Raw genomic sequence first — 23,096 nt, forward strand, 5'->3', positions numbered from 1 at the left:
TCGTTAAGAGGCCAAGGCTAAGATGATCTATACTCTCATATCCTCAATTACTAAGTACAGATGTGGAAGTCGGACAGTGAAGGAGGGCCTGGAGGAACATTCTGCAGACACCCTTGACGGCCAGAAAGATGAACAAATGGGTCCTAGAGAAAATGAAACCTGAAGCATCGCTGGAGGCAAAAAATGAGAAAACTGAAGTTATATTACTTCAGGGACATTGTGAGAAAGCAGGATTCTTTAGAAAATATAATAATGCTTGAAAAAATAGAAGGCAGCAGGAAACGAGGGAAACCAAATATGAAATGAATGGACTCCATAAAAGGAGCCATAGGCATGAGTCTCCTGGAGCTGAGCGGGGCTGAGGAGGACAAGATGTCGTGGACATCACTCATTCATGGTGTCTCCAGGAGCAGAGCTGACTCGAAGGCATATACTACAAACAATAATAAAGGAGCTCATATAACTTAATCATTTGAACTCTTATAATAAGCTGATAAATGCAGATTATTCTAATATGAACTAAGATTAATCTCTGTGGACATATAGATATTTCTAGACCTTTTTAATGAGGATATTTAGTCAGTCTTTGAGAATCAAAAGATTTCTTAGGTCTGCAGAATTAGCATCCACACAGTAGATCTAGTCTCTTTCCCAACAGGAAAAAAATTAACATGATACTCTAAGTTTAGATGTTTCCAGATATATACCTTAATAAGTTGTACCAGCACTGTGTACATGAGCCATTAAAAATAACTTCATTCCAGAACATGCATTTCAAATGTAGTAGCTGCTTTCAGACTTCGGTTCTACATTCATTCTTACTGACGTTTCATTTTTACTTCTTGACTGTCTTTATTACCTACTATCCTAAACTCTTGGCAGTTCTGACTCATGTCCATATTACTGCAGGCTCCTTTATGGTGATTCCAATCCTGACTTCATGTGCTGTATCTACTCTTTTTCTAACCCTGCTTTCATAGTACCCACACACTTGGTCTTCCCTCTACTTCCTCTTTTCACCATCCTGACGCTCTGCGTTATGTAAAAGTAAACACTGTTAAGTTCTCCAGGGGATGTTTGGAGTTATCTAGTCCAATTTCATTAGATACACACATTCCAGAGTAGCTGGAAATAGGCTCAAGGTTTTTAGAGTTAATTAGTAGGAAAAAAGAACTAGGTCGTTTTATTATGACTCCCAGTCCAGAGTTGTTTTTATCAAATCGGAAGTATAGATTTATCACTGGAAAAGCATTAAAATATTATGCAATTCTGATGTTCCTTTTTAGAGCTTCTCTTTCCTGTCTTTAAGATTCCTTTGTATTCCTTTATGATTAATTCAGGGCCTAACCAAATCTTGGTAAAAATAGGAGTCATATAAATAATATATTCTCCTAAGCTCAGGAAGTGATTTGACTACTTTAAAAATGTAAACCGGTGATAACTTCTGTCTGCCACTTCATCTACTGAATTGTCATTTTATTAGTACATTTTATATACTAAGCTCAATTTACTAATGATTTAAAATAGCATTTATAAGTGGAAAATGAAGCTCTGTCTTCTCCTTCTCACTCCAAGGAAATTTAATTGGAAAAACTCCATCTTCGGTCTTAAGAGCATTGTGTTCTTCCTCTGATTGCTCCTCTCATCCCATTTTCAGGCCCTTTTTCTTAAACTCCTGAACAAATGTTTCCTTGAAGAAGCATTTGATTCTTTTGCTACACCAGCATTCTCATGATGACCCTGATCAACTTTTGCTTTTCTTTTTTTCTCTCACGGAGGGCAAATACATAAAATGACAGACCCACACTTGTATTTAAAACAATGAAGAGAGTTATTATAATATCAAATATTAAAGTTACTGGTAATGCAAAAGATTATTTCAAAAAACAATCTCAACAGGTTTTTTTTTCAATTTCAAAGGAGTTTATTAGATAGCTAAATGTGTCATTTTGTATTATTTTCCATACTTGAGGACATAACCCTTCAGACAAAAGTATATTATTTATAGAAAACTTGAGTTGAGGAGTAATTCCAGAAAGTGAATATTAGAACCACTCAGTCTAATCAGACTGACCCCAGAATTGAATCCTTGCTCTCATGAAATTCTAATTATACCCACAAAATCTACATTATTTTCTTTTAGAGTTTCCTGGCAATATTTGTCTCTGTGGCTCATGTGTCTTTCTTATGGCTAAAGATTTTATTCCAACTTTTCCCATTAACCCAACAAAGGATTTCAACTAAGATCATGTGCTCCAGAACTTCTAACTCAGCCCCAGAATTTCCAAAGCCAATTTAAGATCCAGAAATAAACAAACACTAGATGTCCCAAAGAAGATTCTGATTAAATTCTGTATCTTAGTACAGTTCTCCTGGAAACTATATTCATTTGGATGGTTGGCATTTTGGTTAAACACAGAAAATGATGTCAAAATAGGTTTTATATGATTGGTATGATTTGACTTCCATTTTCTATATCTTTCTTCTATTGGACATTAATGACATCATGTAAATAACATGTATACCAACTAACATTTAGTTAGTATGAAGGACTTTTGCATCATGATAGAGCTGTTGCTTGGGCAAAAATAAAAATTGCTCAAATGATTACCTCTTTCTTGCCTCAATGTTATTAAATAAACCTGGAGTTTGATTTGCATCATATTGGTTTGTGGGAATGAACTTTACAGAATAAATGTTTAGAAGATTAATCCTTGAAAGGACATTGTCAACATTTCTAAACCATGGGTTTGAATATTTTTTTCTTCTCCTGTTTACTGTGTAATTTTACTTTAACTTTCAAAAATATTACCCAGACTGTTGGACTTTATAAAAATTATATTAAATTCCTTCTTCCAGAGTATTCTTCCTTGAGTTCAATTCTAAAGTAAAAAGTTGAGTATAAAACTTACTATTAGATTTATAAACCTACATGTAATTAATTTCATTTTTCCATACAGTGAAGTTTGCATCTTTCTGTAACTTGTCATGTACTTTTGGGGTCACTGTTACCATTACTGGATCTGATTATTAAAAGATAAATTTTTTGCCTGAAGTTTTGGCAAAGAAAGCAAAATCATTCTTAAGTTGTTCTTTTGTAAAAAACTGGAAAACACAAACTACACTAACAAGGATATATATACAACAAGGATACAAAAGGACAAATAGAACTTTCATATCAATACATTAAGTGACCTGATAATAAATTATTGCCATTGATTTTCAATAGTTAAAATATAGGTGGATATTCTAGATTGATTTTTCTCATTGTAATCTCCTAGATTGGAGAAATAGACATTAAATTATATTTTCAAGACTCCTGTGCCACTAGGCTTTTGGATGTAGACTTGTTTCTGTCAATTTTGTGAACATGTGAGATTTTTAAAAGGAAAAATAAGACAGGAGTCATCTTCTTGCACTGGTCAGAAAGATCATAGAAGTTTAAAGTGGAAAAGTTTTTGCATCATTTCAGTGTTTATATTCTATCATTCAGGGTATCAAGGGTTAGTTATCAGCAGTAACAAATGAGAGGGTAGGAATCCTCAATAAGAACTTCCAGATTCATGAAGTGTGGATATTGATAATGTTGTCTTGATCACAAATCTCCAATGGTGACATTAGAAGTAGTTGCTCTACCAATGCATCAGCTCGATATTGGTCTGATGTCATTTACAGAATCACATGCCTTGCCTTCAGCATTTCCTTGATTTATGTGCACATCTAATTTCTGATACTTATAATCTGTGAGAAGAAACACCTAGATTCATTTGTTTCTAGTACTGGAGTTCTTATGGTAACTTTGAGACCCTGTTAGGTTTGCTTTTCCTTAATCTGCTTCTTTTTGCCATATAGCTCTTACTATTTTTAATTATATTCCATACAAATCACCCTAGCTTTGTCTTACCCATGGAACAATGGCATTATTTTATCCTTAACAGGAGAAACCAATGACACACTTTTTTTGGTATGAAATTACTTCCGGAGACTTTTCCTGTATTTATTCTAAGTCATGCTTTCCAAAGATATTTATTTATTTTCAAATAATTGATTTTCTCTAGACTCTTTTGTGTTTTTGATGAGTATTTCTTGAACCGGAAAATTCAAAAGATTTTAAAACCATTTTCAACTAATTTATCCATAAATAATTTATCAATGGCTTCTCTGGATTCAATTTAGAGTCAATAGCAATTTTTTTCTTATTTTATGTATATATTTAAAAATTTTATTCAGCACAGGAAAATATTAAGCACTTGTTAGGTAAGTAATATTTATTGAACACTTTGATAAAAAATAATATGCCTAAGGCTATGCTAGAGAGTACATTATTTAGATCTCAAGATACGTCTGACAGAAAAGTGATATATTTTAACTTTGGTAATAAAGAATGAGAAGTAAGAGTTGCACAAAATTTGTTTTTTACTTAAAAAAATGAATACCTTTGATTACATGCTTAGTATTTAACTTAAACAATTTTTTTTTTTAACCTTGGCTAAATTGCAACTATCGGTGTCTAAATTTCCTAGACTGTGAAATGGGGCTAGTAAAAAAAATAAAAAATGGGGCTAGTATTGGCTGTCTGACATAGATAGCCAATGCTAGACCATAGCATATTGGCACCTTATCCCATTTCCACTATACCAACTTGTTGCTATGAAGGTATTCTTTAATACTTGTGACAAAAGTTACTTGATTGTTAATGTTATTCACATCACAGAATTTTTAATCTGTTGCAGTATGTTTATCTTTTGAACCATGTTAAGTTGTTTTTTTTAAATTTATAGCGCACACATTATGTTCTTATATCACAATAATTTTATAAAATATGGAAAGATTATACATTTTAAGTGCACAATATATAATTACTGACTCAAATTCTATATATGAGTTTGTACTTTAGAAATTATATGGAATGTATAGAATTCTGCTAAGCAACAAACAAAAGGTTACTTTTCAGTCAAAGATCATTCTTAGAACAGATTGTACTTCTTATTTCTAGGAAAGAAGATGCCTGGCTCTAATGAGGGTACACAAGAGAGTAAGTTGTGGGTTTGGAATTTGCATACTCTTAAGTAAACTCTCTGTGATTCTAATCTAATAGGATCTAAGACTTGGGGATGTGTATTTTAATCTTAAGAGATACACAGATAAATGTAATGTTTGTTCTCGTTTGGAAACCACTGACTTACATTCTGAAATACAGTAAAAATTTGTAAGATCTAAATTTAAACATCAGGTTTTAGGACAGAAACAGCCAAATGAATTGCATATGATAGCAGAATATGGTTATTTAAAAGTTGTTAAATATAGCAAAATCTACTCAGACTACCTCAAATAAGTCAATAGAAATGGCTAAATGCCTAGATTGTTTTCAGCATTGATTTAAATGTAGGGCATATACATGCACCACTGCATATGTCTAACCCAAAAAAAGATGTTAGGAATGAAAAAAATTCTTCAGGAATATCCACCCCGCCCCCCGTGCCGAGCAATAACTACAAAGAGAAGACTGTAGATAAACATATTTTTTATGTTCTGAATTTCAGTATCAACAGAACAATTTACACTTAATTTTCTGTGATAGTTGATGAGAAATCAGTTAATAGAAATACAGATGCAATTTTATTTTAACTTCCTGCTATGCCACATATCCACTAATACGTAGTATGGAGTAAATAGCATCTGAAAGTTGTTCTCATGGAGAGTAAATTAACTCTTTTTATCTCTTTTTATTTTTCTGAGTCTTTTCTGAAAATGCTCATTTAAATTTCTTATGGGGCATCAGCAGTAACCAAGCCATTCCTTGTGAGAGAAATGTGGTAGGAACTATTTGTAATCTAATAATATTCATTTTCTCATTCTTCTCTATTAACAAAACACAGCTATTTGTCCTGGAGAGAAATGAACTTAACTAAATATTATTGTTCTTTCCCTCCTTCACTGTTAGAAGTCTGCATATGACAATTTCTAATCATTGGGACCTAGATGCAAATCTATGACTTGTTTCTGAAAAAGCCTTTGATTTCCTAATAAATAAAATAAGATTCAGCTCCTTTCTTCCTGCATTGAGTTGCTCATGGAGTCCGAGCTGCAATCACTTTACTGTGTAGGACCCAAATCTCTCTTATCTAGGGGAAAGGTCTTGATATTAGAAATGTGTGTGTAGCTTCCTTCATTCCCCTGTTGTCAACTAGATTGGTATGTGCTTATTGAACTGGAATTTAGAGAGTGTGACTCTGCTTAATCTAGACTAATATCTACATAAACACCTCCGAATACTTATTTCCAAGATTTAGAAACACTCTTTTTCCTTAATCACTTGGCAAATGGGATAGGGCCACAAGAAGCAAGGGCCAAGCAATTATTTTTTTGGACAGGAATTTTCTAATCTCCTCACACATTATTTCTCTTTCAGATTCTTTCTCTTTCATACACCAAGGCATGTATATTGTCAGTAAAGAAAAAAAGAAGAAGAAAGAAAAATAAGGAGATAAACACAGCTGTTTAACAGATGTACATGATTTTATCAGGAGCCTAATAAAAATGAGAATATAGCTCAGGAAAATAATAAGCAATATTTAATCATCATAATGCAATTGCTATGATTAAAAATAGTATCATTCTTGCCCATGACCATAACCTTCACTTACAGTCTTTTTGTGAGACTCTGTGTCATATATACACAGAATATCCATACTTATTCAAACATGTCAAAGATACAACACTGCTACTCGTGCTAATTATACTTTTACAGATTACACATTCCTTTTTTATCATCTAGTGTTTAATTCAATCTCTTCAATATCTCAGGTAGGAACAGCAATAAATCTAATGAGTTCAAAAATTAGGAGCAAAATTTTATGTCATTATAAATAAGAATTCTAAATGGACTTCATAAAAATTTCATAAGACAGTTGACAATTTAAAAAATATAATCAGTAAACTTGTAAGGCTATTAAAGAAGCAACTGAATAAGCTACACTGATATTCTCCACAGTGCCAAGTGTTATGAACAAAAGTTTTTGGCTGATGGACTTAGGTTAAGCAGAGGAGTGAGTGAACACTTTTTCAGTGTGAGACAGAACGCCAAAATCTTCGCCAGAATGTAAGTCTTATTTGTGTTATAGAGTAACTGGAACACAAGAGTTGCTTGAGGACTCAGCATGTTGATGTCTTGTTGGAGAACATAGGAATAAAAGAAGACTACTAGGATTGATCAGACATCTGCAAAACTAACCATACTTTTTGTTTTTCTTAATGGAAATTATGATAAGACATGCGTACTCTGATGAGCCAAATCGATGTTATTTATTACACACTGTTTATTGTATAGGTTGGGTAATCTATTGACACTAGCTGGGAATCATCCTACAAGAACTTTACTGAAGTAAACAGCGATAAAAACAACAACAACAACAAAACTCCTGATTAAATAAAGTCATTACTGACATCACAATACTGGCCTCCAAAAATCAGAATTTAAAACAGTGCCATCTTGAAGTACTTAATTGTATTCCTTAATTATTGTATAAATGAGGACTGATTTGATTTGTGTTTCCAAAATGAAAAAAAAATATATACTTCTACAAATTTACTTTCACTTTAAGCATCCAGCATAAATGAAGGTGATATTACATCTCTATATTACTTTTGATCCTATGTGAGGGGGAAAAAATGAACATCTTTGTATGGTAAGAGAGGCTAAACCATGGTGTTTCTCCCATCATTTTTGGTAATCACTAACTCAGGGAGAAAGACTGACTTTGTAATAAAACTGCCTTTTTGTTTTCCTTCTTAGAGAGCATGTGCACCCAGTTAAGAATAAACTGGATTCTCTGGTCCAGGACCATGCATATAACAAAATATTGGTTTTAATGTGTTTGTTATATATCAGATTCTGAGCAAGACATTGCACGTGTGTTAAATAGTTTAATTGTACAAGCCCAGTGAGTTATTATATATTCAGTCCATAAATGAAGGAATAGAAGTCAGAGGGATCACGTCTATAGCACATCGTGGAGAACTTAGCAAAGCCCAGTTTGTCTTTACTTGAAAACCCCATGCCACCCTGGTCCCCCATACTCTGGTAATCTAGGTGTAGGAGAACGGGAACCCCACTGACTGCAATTACCCTGCGTGAGTAGGGTGCCAGGACATGCTCCGGAGCCCTCTTCCTTCTACAAGGCAAATGCAATTAAAGCCTATTCCCTGTGCATCCACCAAGCAAAGGGCAGGCTTTGTGAAAACTACTAAGAGCACCAGTGGGAAAGACACCTTTTGGAATACTTCACCAGTGGGTCATTTTCCATAAATCAGATTTTCAAATTTTAACATTTAGGAGGAAGGATTTCCACTTATATTAGTTTCCTATTGTTGCTGCAACAAACTTCCACAGACCGAGTGGCTTAAAACAACAAAAATTTATCTCTTACAGTTCTGAAGGTCAGAATTTCAAAATAGGACCCATGAGGCTAAAATCGATGTGTCATCAGGGCTGAGTTTCCTTCTGGAGGCTGCCAACACTTCTTGGATCACAGCTTCCTTTCTCCATCTCCTCAGTCAGCCACGGCCAGCCGTGCTGGAAAGTCCTCATTCTGATACTGACTCTCTGCCTCCCACTTCCATGTGTAAGTGCCCTGTGATTACACTGGAAACACCTGGTTACTCTGGGCTGCTCTCCCTAATTGAAGGTCAAATGATTTACAACCTTACTTCCACTTGAACCCTTCATGCCCCAGTGCCACAGTATAGTTACAAGTTCCAGGGATTAGGATGTAAACACAATTTAGGGACCACTGCTTTGCCTACCACAGCACCACTTTATAAAAAACAGTAGAAATCACTCCCTGGTCAGGTGGTTCAGTTGGTTAGAGTGTCGTCTCATGCACCAAATGGCTGTGGGTTCCATCCCAGGTCAGGGCACACACCTTGGCTGTGGCTGGCGATCCATGGTCGGGGCATGTATGGGAGGCAACATCAGTGTTCCTCTCTCACGTCAATGTCTCTCTCTCTTTCCCTCTCCCCCAACTCTCTCACTATGTATCCTTGGGGAGTGAGGATTTTAAAAATAATAAAAAAAACCAAAAAACAACAATGGAAATCAAAAGTTGTAGTATGGACAAAAGGACAAATGTGTTCAGAGGTTCAAATTTCTTGTCTCCAAATTTTAAGCACTCAAATCAGTGGATGAATCTGGCAGGAGCATAAGGGCTTTTTATTTTCGAATAGAAATAAGAACAATGAATAAAATGGATAGAGCAGAAAAGTACTTTCTTATATCAAATATTGCCAATCTTTTTAAAACTATGTTAGTCAAAATTATTATCTAAACATATGCATCCTTTCTCTTCATGTTAAATATAAAAATGTTCATGTAATTCAAACGTAAGTTGTGGGTGGTGATTTTATAATTGGCCAGAGTTGTTAAAATGCTGAAGGAGACATCTTGAGGCTAGGAAAAGGAAAAAAACTTCAGTTTCAAGGAAAAGCAGATGGGGATAAATAGAAACATAAAACCAGTAAAGAAAGACATTCCAAGGCATGTAAACTTGGACACTTCTGTAATTCCTTTGGTTTTTATTTTTTCCTTATTTGTAACACATATAGTGTTTTCCTACCTATCAAATCTGAGATTTTATAAAAAATAAACTGATAGGGTCTAGGGGATTTAAGTAACAACTGGAAAAAACAATTGCTCAATATGAAAAGGAGCAGGAGTACTCTAGACAGAAGCCAAAGACACAAGCCCCTCACAGAGACTGGCTGTGCCGGCAGTGGGGTGGGAGTCAGTGGTCGAGGGAGATCCGGGCAGTAATAAGTAAAAAGATGATCAGTGTTTGGAGATCTTGGGCCAAGATAAATTAGCAAAGGTTTCCTGTAGATAATTAGAGTATGTTTTAGCCCTAGAATCATTTGGGGAAGCATGGAAAGATTGTTTTCCCAAACAGCATGAAGAACAATGAGGTTTCAATAGAGCTAAAACTTCAGGAAGAGCCTGAAAAGACAAATCCTTATTTGTTGCTAGAAACTAATGTGAAAACTAGTACATGGTTTATACTCAGTAATCTGTTGCCCACCTTCAGTTTGTACATCTACATACCAGTGACTGAAATTACAAAGATTGTGCATTTACTCTGACCAAGAACCTTATAGTTATGTTGTTTTCTTCTTAGAAAAGCTACAGAGGTAACTAAAAATTCAAACTTAAAAATATTTATTGGATTTCTGCCTTTTTAATGACATTATCATAGAGACTGAGAACACTGTAATAAAATAGTGAGAACGTTTTGTTTATGTAAAGTTGTGCACAGCTCACTATCTGCTATATGATAAACACTTAATAAAGTTGACTATGATTATGATGATTACTAGATGATGAATCAGGAAGCTTAATGTTAATTTTTGTTCTGTTACCAGTTATGTTTTCTTTTATTATACAAGTCATTTAACGTCTCTTTAATCTCAGTTCCCACATTTGTTAAATGGTAAAGAAAAATATCTGTTATATTCCTACGGGACAAATTTGCTCTGAAGAGAGACAATACAATCTATCTCTAGCTACCTCTCTATCCGTCTATCATCTATTTTCCTACTTATCTATCAGTGATTTTTGGAAACTCTAAATAATAGTAAAATATATATGGCTAAGGCAAAATCTGGTTTTTACAGAGGTTATAATATAAAAATGGAGATACACTTCATGTACAAGGGCTATAAAAATGCATACAGAATGCTGATAATATGACGGCAGAATACAAGGGCTATAAGAAAAGTTCAAAAGAGTTTTATTTTCATTAATACATTAATGAAGGATTGTAGTATAATATTAACATCAAACAACTCAGTAGACAAGATGGAATGGATCAGTGAGGCTAATATATAAATGTTGTCTGTATTACATAGAGCATAACACTGTACTTAGTTACCCTACTCCCGCCCCGACCTTTCATACAAACTCAGTTTAAAATCATATCAAAGCCTTGAAAATCTATTATACATTTAAACCTAACAGCACTCATTGAGGACTAAAATCATTATTTGAAATGTGGCAAAGAAAATGATAAAAAGCTATTACTGAAAATGATAAAAGCTATTAGCTATCTCCTAATATTAGGTATCCTGTAGAAGAGAAAAAGTGACTTGGAGTGGTATAAAGAAAATAATAATTGAAAATATGTGTAGTTAGTTAAATATAGAAGAAACCACAGAGAAGTTAAAGTCAAATTTTAGGGCAACCGCAAATGATTAGATTATAAAATTCTCTCCCTCGAGAAGTAAAAGAATCCTTGCGACAGCTAAAACTACACCAGAAGAAAGAGGGTGGAGACAATAGAGGAATTTTAAACTGAAAGGAGAGGGGATGGATGATGACCTTTCAATTTTTTTCTATAGAATTCTTGGACACCAAACTCCTCAGAGACAGTAACGTTTCTCTGACTTAATAGGAAATAAGTTAGAAACACATGTATTAAAATTTTACATTGGGTTGGCCGGGGTTACCCCTAATGAAATGGGGAAAGTCAACCCTTCAATTCTAGATATTTTCATTAGCAGGATGAATACAAAGAGCAAGTGAATGAGGATAGGTATAGCCGGTTAACATCAAGACTAAAAGTAAGAAATTTATACCAACAGACCTCTGAGGCATCTATCCACTGCTTCCTTATCTGTGCCTTAAGCAATCATCTCCTGTGGGCAAAATATATTTCAGGAAGACAGGAACTGATTTTGACACGAAATACTCTGCATTGATTTCCGGGATTCTGTTGTGGCTTCTCCTCAGCAGATTCCTGTTAGACTGAACAGGAAAACCACTTTGATACATAATTCAATAGAAAGCCAAATATAACTTTTAAAATTTATGAATGACAACTCAGAAGATGAAGAATGACATCCCATTTTTCTTCTTGGAATTTCAAGCACAACAAATAGAACTTTTTGGTCTAAGTGTATATTTTGCTTGAGTAGCCACAACACGGGAGAAACACACCAAAACTGATCCAAGTTTTTAAATAATAAAGGGACAAATGGGTATACCAATATTAACTTCTTATCACATTCTAATGTCCAAGAAAAAATAATCCTCTGGATGCTAGGATTAAGCTCTTTTAATCTTAGCATCCAGACATAAATAGCAGTAGAATGATGTCCCTTGCCACAGTTTCTAGGGTCCTAATGTAACGTGATCTGATCTGATATTTTAACTTCACACAAAACAAATAAACAAAAAATGACCCTGATCTAAATTAATGCTTTTCAACTACATTTTATAATATATAGTTTAAAATTTATGAATATTGACTTTGCATCCTGCTGCTTTGCCGAATTCCTTTATTAGGTTGAGTAGTTTATTGGTGGAGTCTATAGGGTTTTCTATGTACACTACCATGGCATCTGCAAACAATAACAGTTTTATTTCCTTCTTTCCAATTTGGATTCTTTTATTCCTTTTCCTTGTCTGATCGTTGTGGCTAGGATTTCCAATACTATAGTGGTAAAAGTGGTGAAAGCAGACATCCTTGTCTTGTTCCTGATCTTAGTGGGAAAGCTTTTAGTTTTTGCCCATTGACTATGATGTTGACTATAGGTTTTTCATATATGTACATATTTCATATATGTAGGCCTTAGTTATGTTGAGGTATGCTCCCATTACTCCCACTTTGCTGAGTGTTTTATCATAAATAGATGCTGTACCTTATCAAATGTTTTTTCTGCGTCTATTGATATGATCATATGATTTTTGTCTTTCCTTTTGTTTATGTGATGCATTACATTTATTGATTTGTGAATATTGTACCATCTTTGCAACCCTGGGATGAATCCCACTTGATCTTGGTGGATGATCTTCTTAATGTATTGCTAGATGCTGTTTGCCAGTATTGTGTTGAGGATTTTAGCATCTATGTTTATCAGCAATATTGGGCTGTAGTTTTCTTTTTTTGTTGTATCTGAATCTGCTATTGTGATTAGAATGATGCTGGCCTCAAAAAAGTTTGGGAATATTCCCACTTCTTGGATTTTCTGGAATAGTCTGAGTAGGATAATGGTCTTCCTTAAATATTTTGTAAAATTCTCTGGAAAGTTTGTGAAACTGTCCAGTCCAAGGCTTTTGTGTGCCAGTTTTTTTATTTCTACTTCAATTTCACCAGCTGTTATTGGTTTGTGCAGGCTTTATTGAAGGCATTTTTGTGCATTGACAATGAAATATCAGAAACAGAAATCAGGAAAAAAATCCCATTTGCTATAGCAACAAGAAAAATAAAGTACTAGGAATAATCCTAACCAAGGAAGTAAAAGACCTGTACTCAGAAAACTATACAACACTGAAGAAAGAAATTAAGGAAGACACAAATAAATGGAAGCATATACTGTGTTCATGGACTGGAAGAGTTAACATCATCAAAATGTCCATACTACCCAAAGCAATTTATAGATTCAATGCAATCCCTATTAAAACACCAATGACTTATTTCACAGATATAGAACAAACATTTCAAAAATTTATATGGAACCATAAATGACCCCAAAGAGCACAGCAACTTTGAGAAAGAAGAACAAAGTAGGAGGGATCACAGTACCTAACATCAAACTATATCACAAGGCCACTGTAATCAAAATAGTCTGGTACTGGCATGAAGAACAGACACATAGATCAATGGAACAGAATAGAGAGCCCAGAAATAATCCCATGTCTCTATGGTCAATTAATATTTGACAAAGGGGGCAGGAGCATAAAATGGAGTAAAAATAGTCTCTTCAACAAATGGTGTTGGGAGAGCTGCACAGCCACATGCAAAAAAATGAAACTTCGCCACCAATTTACACCATACACTAAAATAATTTCAAGATGGATAAAAGACTTAAATATAAGTCGCAACACCATAAAAGTCCTAGAGGAGAGCATTGGATGGCAAATCTCAGATATTCCATGCAGCAATATTTTCACCAATATGTCCCATAAAGCAAGGGACATAAAGGAAAGAACAAACAAATGGGACCTCATCAAAATAAAAAGCTTCTGCAAGGCTAAAGAAAACATAAGCAAAATGTAAAGGGAACCAACCATATGGGAAAATATATTTGCCAATGATACCTCGGATAGGGGTTTAATCTCCAAAATATATAAAGAACTCACAAGACTCCACTCCAGGAAGACAAACAATCCAATTAAAAAATGGGCAAAGGTCCTGAACAGACACTTCTCCAAGAAGGACATAAAAAGGGCCCAGAGACATAGGAAAGGATGCTCAGCACCACTAGCCATCAGAGAAATGCAAATTAAAACCACAATGAGATACCACTTAACACTGGTCAGAATGACCATCATAAACAAATCAACAAACAACAAGTGCTGGTGAGGTTGTGGAGAGAAGGGAATCATAATACACTATTGGTAGGAATGCAGACTGGTGCAGCCACTGTGGAAAACAGTTTGGAATTTCCTCAAAAAGCTAAAAATGGAACTGCCTTTTGACCCAGTGATTCCACTGCTGGGATTATACCCTAAGAATCCTGAAACACCAATTCAGAAGAACCTATACACCCTAATGTTCACGGAGGCACAGTAAACAATAGCCAAGTTCTGGAAACAACCTAAGTGCCCATCAATAAAGGAATGGATCAAAAAACTGTGGAACATTTACACAATGGAATACTATGCAGCAGAAAGAAGGAACTCCTATCCTTCGCGACAGCATGGATGGAACTTGAGAGCATTATGCTAAGTGAAATAAGCCAGGAGGTGAAAGACAAATACCATATGATCTCACCTATAAGTGGACTCTATTCAACAAAACAAACAAGTGAGGGAAATAAAATGAGAGACTTGGAAATAAAATACAAACTGACAGTAACTGGGATGGGGAGGAGGGGGTAACAGGGGAGAAAAAGGGGAAGGGATGTCAAGGAACATTTATAAGGACAAAGCCAAAGGGGAGCAGGACTGAGGGTAGGAAGTGGGGTGGGTGGGACAGGGAACAGCAATGGTGGGAAAATGGAGATAACTGTACTTGAACAATAAAAAGTTTTTTGTTGTTTTTTTTGTTTTTAAATTAATTTATTTACTTTTTAAATACATTTGTCTCTGCCTTCCCCCCACCTCTTTCCCTTGCCCCCTCCCACCTTCCCTCCCTCAGCTCTTCCCCTTTGGTTTTGTCCATGAGTCCTTGCTATATGTTCCTTGACTTTCCCCTTCCCTTCCCTTTCCCTGCCCCCCCCCCTTCCCTCTTGTCTCTGTTGATTTCTTTTCCTTTCAGTGTTGCTGGTCAAATACCTTATGATCTCACCTATAAGCGGAACTTAACCAACAATGCAAAGAAGCAAGAAAAATATGAACAATAAAAAGTTTAAAAAAATAAAAGATAAATAAAATTTACCTTAAATTACCATATTTTCTTTAACAAAAATATAAACACCATATATTTAATAAAATGCTCAATGCATTGTTTCAAAGGCAAGACTTTTGAAAATTTCAGAGATATATTCATAAAATTTCAAAATGCCCAACCACAATGTAATGCCAATTGTCTTTTATTATGTTATGGTATTATGTTCTACAATTTATATATTTATTAATAATATATTTAAACCTTGATTTTTTGGAAATGTATTAACATCTTTGAGGCTTCTCTGGGGACTATTGATAACATTGCTATAATTTTGTGCCCAAGATTAAAAAAAATCTGATAGTGAATTATGTCAATTATACCTTTAAATTTGCTCTAGAAACTTTTCAATTCTTAAATAAAATAGGTTCATTTCAGGGTTATGACTTTTGTCAGTTATTCAATTATTTTATATTTTGGGGAGTAAAATGCTTATATGCAAAACTCATTTTCAAAACATGTTAAGAAGTATTATTTGCTAAAAATCCCTATAGCTTAATTTGTTATTTATATGGACATACATACTAATAATATATGTGTGCTTGTATATTATAATATATAACATAATATATACATATTTTATATATTATACAGGTTCTAGCACATAATGTCCGTTTTTATTACAAAATCTTTAATACAAAATCATAAGCATGTAATTCTGTAATATAACAATATCACGTTCAAGAACACCATATAACATTTTAGGTAAAATGTTCAAATTAAAACTCTAAATTACTACTCCCATATTATTATTCTACCAACCACACTTAAGCAGGGGTTACTTCTGTAAGACCCTGTGTATACAGGGTTTGGCAAAATAAGTTTACAGTCATTTGTATTGAAAATAATACAATAATTAATAAATAATACAAGAGTAAATTTCTTGTCTTCACAACTGTAAACCTACTTCCACCCACCCCTGTACATCATGTGCATGCATATACATATATGTTCATATTGTGTATATATATATTAGATAGTATAGATAACATAAAAATACATATGTATGCAATTTTCCAATGCCTTAGAACAATTTTTTCCATGAATAATTATAAATTATCAGCAATAACTTAAAAGTTAAGTAGAATTTTTACCATTGAGTAAAAAATTCAATAACTTTGGTAACTGATTACGCTTTTACGCCTTGCAGATGTAATAAATTAGAGGTTGAAGCTGCTATCACATACTTCAATATGTTTTATTCTTTCATCATTTGATTGGTTATTAACTGTAGCTTTGAAAACATGAAATCAGATACACTTACATGAATTTCCTTTTATGGTATTTTCAAATGTACAGAGAAAAAAAATAATCCAAATTCAGTCACAGTTTGTGAAAATGCTTTTAAAATAAAATAGAAAATAAAGGTTTATAATGTTTGGAAACTTTTTAGAACTTTTGTTTCTAGTATTTTATTTTACTTACCAACCTTTATCCAACACAAACTAGAGTCACGATAAATCTAGCAATTTTCCGCCAAATGAATTCCAAGCTTGCAAATAAAAAAATAACTGATAATAATAAGGACAATATTTTGATATCTCCCTCTCTTACTTTGGTCCATAAAGGGGAAAACTATAAAAATAAATAGTGGTCCACCCAAAAGGGAGAAGCATAAACATGGCAAGCCTTGTGGTATTATTTCCTGAATGGATCATATGATTTTTTGGAAAGTATTTTTATAGGCTAAATTACAGAATCATAGAATCATGGAATTTTTAGAACTGAAAGGGATTTCAGCAATCACTAGGGTGCTGTTCGGTAAACTCTCTCTTGGATTTTCAAAATAATACCTGAAATCGCTAATATAAATTTCTAAGAACATTGTCCCTCCAAAGGTCATTTCCTACATATGCTGGGGACATGGTACCATACAGATTCACTCCGTTGTGGTCTGGTAAAGCGAGGATAAGGTTGGCTTCTCTAGGAGTCTGTCCAAGAATGTTTAGTGATGGAAGTTAAAGGGGTTCCCAGCTATACATATTTATATGTCCATATCCAGATATTATTACCAGGATAAGTTTCCAGTGTATGAGAATGCATGCCAGTAACTAAAATCTACATTATCCAGAACTTTAGCCTAGCTTATCATCTTTCAAGATATATTCAAATATTTTAATAAATTATAATATTATTTTAGAGGAGAGTTTATGTGTAACATTTCTGTGACTCATACAAAACCTAGAAGTTTATATAGTAGAGACTATATATTTGTACTTTAGTTTATTTTGTTTTTTAATACTTTTAGTCTTATCCGTCTCAAAAACAAAAATAAAACAAAACAAACCTCTAGAATATCAGATCGCACCTGACAAATGCTTTTTATTATAGTAGAATTGTTAGAGAAAATTGTACTTAAAGATTATCTCAATTAAACCTCACAAAAACCTAGTTTATAAGTGAAGGAATGAGTCTAGAGAGAGAATAATTTGAACCAATTTGCTTAACTTTTAAGGTACAGAACTGAGCTTCAAACCCTAATATGTCTGTTAAAGCACCTCCCCCTCCCGGTGAGAAAGGACAGAAATACAAAAAGATTCAGCTGTTTTTCAAAGAAAGGATATGATTCTTAGAAAAGTCCTTTCAAGTAAATATATACGTATAAAACAATTCAAATTACTGTAAAAAAAGAAAATTATAAACTGTAACATAAAATGTGGAATGATTTAAACATGTAACCTAATCAAAGAAGAATATTTTTCTTAGAAATCTCCCTTTTACCCTTACCCAGAATTTCCTATTAAACAAAACCAACGAATTCTTTGAAATACCTGAAAAACATGTTTCTGACTGTTCTCCTGAGGTCTACATTCCTCTCAGCCTAGTCTGAATAGCTCTCCATGGAAAAGCACATGCTTAGATAGTCCCTGGACTCATTACTTTCATATATGTACTGTAGTCTACAGCTTTGTACATTTTCTTCAGCTCTTTCTATCATGAACAGATTTGATAAACTATTCCAAAGTCCTTTTTCAAGTTCTATCCCTAACATTATGATTTTTTGCCTTTCAAGCATTGTATTAAACACTTACTCTCTGAATTCCATTGTTTTTGCACTGAGAACTGAAGATAAATCTTTGGTCTTAAAGATTAGCACTCTTTTTAAATTAAAAATATATATATGTTTATTGATTTTAGAGAGAGAAGGAGGGAGAGAAAGAAACATCAATATGAGAGAGAAACATTGATTGGTTGCCTTTCATATGTGCCCCAGTCGGGGGTCAACCCACGACCTAGGCATATGCCCTGAACGAGAATCAAATCCTCAAACCGCTGGCACACAAGAAGGCACTTCAGCCAACAGAGCCATACCAGCAAGGTCCCAATGACACAATTTTAAACGTATTTCACCAACTGCTGACATGAAAAATCTATTCTCTTTGTTTTCTCTTTCACCCAAATTGTTAATTTGGGTCTTTCATTAGGCGGGGTGGGGCGGGGGAGGGGGGGAGTTTTCACTGAAAATAAATCAAAATATTGAGTTAACTTGTGAAGTTCCAAAATTATTTTAAGTTATATTTAGCTGCCAAAATTGATAGAATTTATCAGCTTACATTTTTTTAGCACAAGCCAATCTCCAGTTATTGGAATCAACCTTTTAAATGATATGGTTACCATCTACATTATATAATTTTTTAAAATATTGTGTTTCTTTGTTATTTTTTAGTGTGCTGGCTAAAATTTCAATTTCAATATTAAAGAGAAATTAAACTAATGGGAGAACTGTTTGGATCTGAACTTAGTTCTATTATAGCATGTTTTATTCAATGCCTTCAGTTTAAGATAGAACTCATGAGCAGTTATCATCAACAAACATTCAAATTTTTAATATATATTAGTTCTACCTTATTAACATACTATTAAATAAACTACATTTTACTATGCAGATACAAAACATTCTTAATTTACATTTATGAAATCTGATTAATTAATACTTCTTATAAAGCGTTCCATAATAGTGCCTGTCTTGCTTACATAAGAGTAAAAAATTATTCACATTCCATTTTAAAGAAAGTAAGAAGTACATATATTTTTATAAGAATTTTTCTTGTTATTTAAATAACCATCTCCACACTAAAATTGTCAGATTTTATATATTTGCTAACATATTCAATTTATTTTAGTGTGCTCCACCTCAGCTTTCTAAGCACTACCCATATAGAACCCATTTCCTAACAGAACAAATTTTGTCAGCTGCCTACAGAATTATTCACTCCTTCCATCCCTCCTTTATGTCATATCTAACATAGTACACTTTTCCATTGGATGTGACACCTTATTGTTTTGTAATTATTATCTATGTCTGCCTTCTATTTTATATTAATGGGTTCCTAAATGGAGATTCAATTTTGTTTCATCCTTTCATAGTCTCTACTTAAAGCTTTACCTAACACATAGAAGATAAATCTTCATATATGATATAAATCTCCACCTGCCAATAAATTTCATAAGGATAGGCCTTTTGTTGTTTGTTCACTGATCTGTCATGATCACCTGGAAAGTTCCTGGCACATAAGAAATACTAAATAAAGAAATATTCAGTGAACTTACGAAGTTTTATTGAATTTGATTCATTTATTTAATTTGTCATTTAATTTCAATTATCCTAAAGTATCTAATCATACAAATTAATATTTGCCTACCAGTTAGTATGAGCTGTATTACTGTATAAAATATTTTCTAACTTTATACCTCAAAACACATTTTCTTTATCAAAATAGAAGAATCAGTTTTGCAACATTGAATTGTAACCTATGCCTGCCCTTCTGACAGGATGGCCAGCTAACACATGTGCATTTTATCTCTGAAATCTGGCACTCTCAGCAGAGCTTTAACCCAACTGTGTTTGAATCTTAACACTAAAAATCGGGTGGAAACTTTGCTGTGCAGTCTCACTCATGATATTTCTGGCACTATTTAGGTCATTTCATGCCAAGTAATTGCAAAAGGACACATTAGATTTCAGAAGTACTATCTCTTGCCAGAAACAGGAAGATAAGTGAACATGATGAAACTCTCACAGGTTAACAATAATTACAACAACATATTTTTCAGGCCTCTTTTTGGCGCTCTCCTCTTTCTAGTCTACAATTTTAATTGCTCCATTCATATTGAATTAAATGTGAACTAGCATATTTACATGTTGTTTATTTAAAAGAGCACTGGATTGTGAAAATCAAGAGGCCCAGATTCCTGTACCAATTCAATCATTAACAGGCTGTGTGTCTTTGGCAAGTCACCTGTGTTTTCTTATTGTTAGGAACCCAAACTGAGAACACCGGGGAAAGCAATGGGATGTCTGAAGACCCTTCAATCTCTAAGATTCTAAGATCATTTCAACTTATCCTTATTGACATTTTCTAATTTTTACCATATCATTATACTTCATGCTCTTTCCTTAGCTTAGAATACCCTATCATCTTTGCTTGCCTTTTCAAATCCTGATAACTTTTCAGGACCCAACTTTCTTCCAGTTTCTAGTAAGCCTTCTTATGTTTTCATTGATTTTTCTTTCTTCGAATTACTTATGTCATGGTTTGAGGACATATTATCACCCATATTAATTCATTATTTTGCTGGATGTTAGGTTTTCATATTTAACAACAGTATTGTGCTAGCTGGTGTCGCTCAGTGGATTGAGTGCTGATTTGTGAACCAAAGGGTTGCCGGTTCAATTCCCAGTCAGGGCACATGCCTGGGTTGCAGGCCAAGTCCCCAGTAGGGGGTGCACAAGAGGCAACCACATATTGATGTTTCTCTCCCTCTCTTTCCCCCTCCCTTCCACTCTCCAAAAATAAATAAATAAATTTTTAAAAAACCCAACAGTATTACATAGATATTAGTCTTCTATTTCCAAGAACATGACTATGCTCTTGTAAAAGAGGCAATAACTATGCTTCTTTTGTACACCTATGACTTTTAGTAGTATTCTGGTTTTTCATTAAGTTTTTGTTGTTGTTTTAAGATGCACTTGGTTGACTGCTTGCTTAACTGCCATTAGAAAGAAACCTGTAACATTTGTGCAATGGAAAAACTCTACAAAAGTAGCTTTTGCATAAGATCTTAAGCAAAATATGACTAAATTTCTCATTCCATTGGTAATACTGAAATTTGAAGTGTCTTTTGTTATCTGAGTCATATATCTTGCTGTTTCTGATAATCAGTTTTGTCTATGGTAGAGAAAAAGGCTTGTGGTGAGACCTATGTGTGTGTTCAAGTAGTGGGAACTTATACCATTCCAGATGATTCATCTTCATTAAAAGATTTTTTTCACAAGGCCTAAGGAATCAGAAAGGGAGCATGATCAAGAGAGCCAGATTTTAGTACGAGTTTTTTGTTAGAAAATCCCTGGATAACAAAACTAATACATTATTAAGTCTATGCTCTGTTTTCCTATTACATGTCCAATTCAGTATTATTCTCCTGACTGACTTCAGAGACTAATGTAAGATAAAATGAACATGTAAGTAATATTAAAGAAATAAGTAATATTAAAATATAACATATACGTAATATTAAAATGGTAGAACATTATTACTTTAGCTTGTTTTTTATCCTCAGTACAACTATGTCTTCCTTATTAATCACACTTGTTAGGGTTTTTTCTAAATTTGGTACAAGAAAATCTAACAGAAAAATTGATACATAAAACTGGGACTTTACTTTCACTGAAAATAGAAACAGCCAGAGAAATAAATCCAAGACACATCCGAACTGCCATAAAAATAACTTGGATTTTTAAAAGAGTTTTTCTGTTTTCTGAAAAGGAATTTTTTTCCAAAAAAAATCTCTCTATTATACTGTATTTTTTATTTATGAAACATAAAACATGTAATTTTTCCACAATGGATAAATTGGCTAAAAAAATATGCCCGGAGCACATGAGCCAATGGTTGAGGTTGTGGCAAAGACTATTTCTTACTGAGGTCCTCAGTCTCAAAGTAGACTGTAAAAACATGTGGGAATGCCCATTGTGTGTGTTACATTAAAAATACAGCTCTTTACTGAGATGATTTATAAAGAAACTTTACAACTTTTAGAAGACTACAATTACATAGTTTTCTAATAACTATGAAATAAAAATGCCAACAGATAACAAGTGAATTAATTGTCTTAGGTTTCCTCTTGAGAATGTATGCATAACTTTCCATTAGCTATCTATTAAATAGATTTTCTCTACTTTGTTTAGTTTTAATAAGGCTTCATAAATATTTTTGAATGATTATTACATCTAATCTCTTTTTTTAGCTTTTTTGATTTATTAACTATATTTATTAAGGACTAATTTAAATGTAATAAGGTACATTAATTATATAATTTAATCACAAAAATCTATGAGATGAGTGAAAATATTATCTTTACTTAGTTGAAGACAAAATTAATTTTCAGGAAGATTAAATTACTCACCAAAGTCCACACAGAAAGCAAATGGCCAAGACTGAAACAAAATCCAAGTGTCTTTGAATCCAAAGCCAGAGCAGGGTAGGACTGAGGGTGGGAGATGGGGGTGGGTGGGGCAGGGCATAGTGGTGGGGAGAAAATGGAGACAGCTGTATTTGAACAACAATAAAAAATAAATAATAAATAAATAAATAAAGTGGGGGAGGAGTAGATGCTTTAATCCAAATCCATTTTGCCTTTGTTTTACCAGCATTATGTACATATTGGTCCTTAATTCTTATTCTTTGAAGAGGTCCATTATTATTTATTTTTGGA

Source organism: Pteronotus mesoamericanus, unplaced genomic scaffold (genome assembly GCF_021234165.1).
Source record: "Pteronotus mesoamericanus isolate MK-2021 breed Mesoamerican mustached bat unplaced genomic scaffold, CSHL_Meso_final scaffold_85, whole genome shotgun sequence".
In the NCBI taxonomy this organism is placed as follows: domain Eukaryota; kingdom Metazoa; phylum Chordata; class Mammalia; order Chiroptera; family Mormoopidae; genus Pteronotus; species Pteronotus mesoamericanus.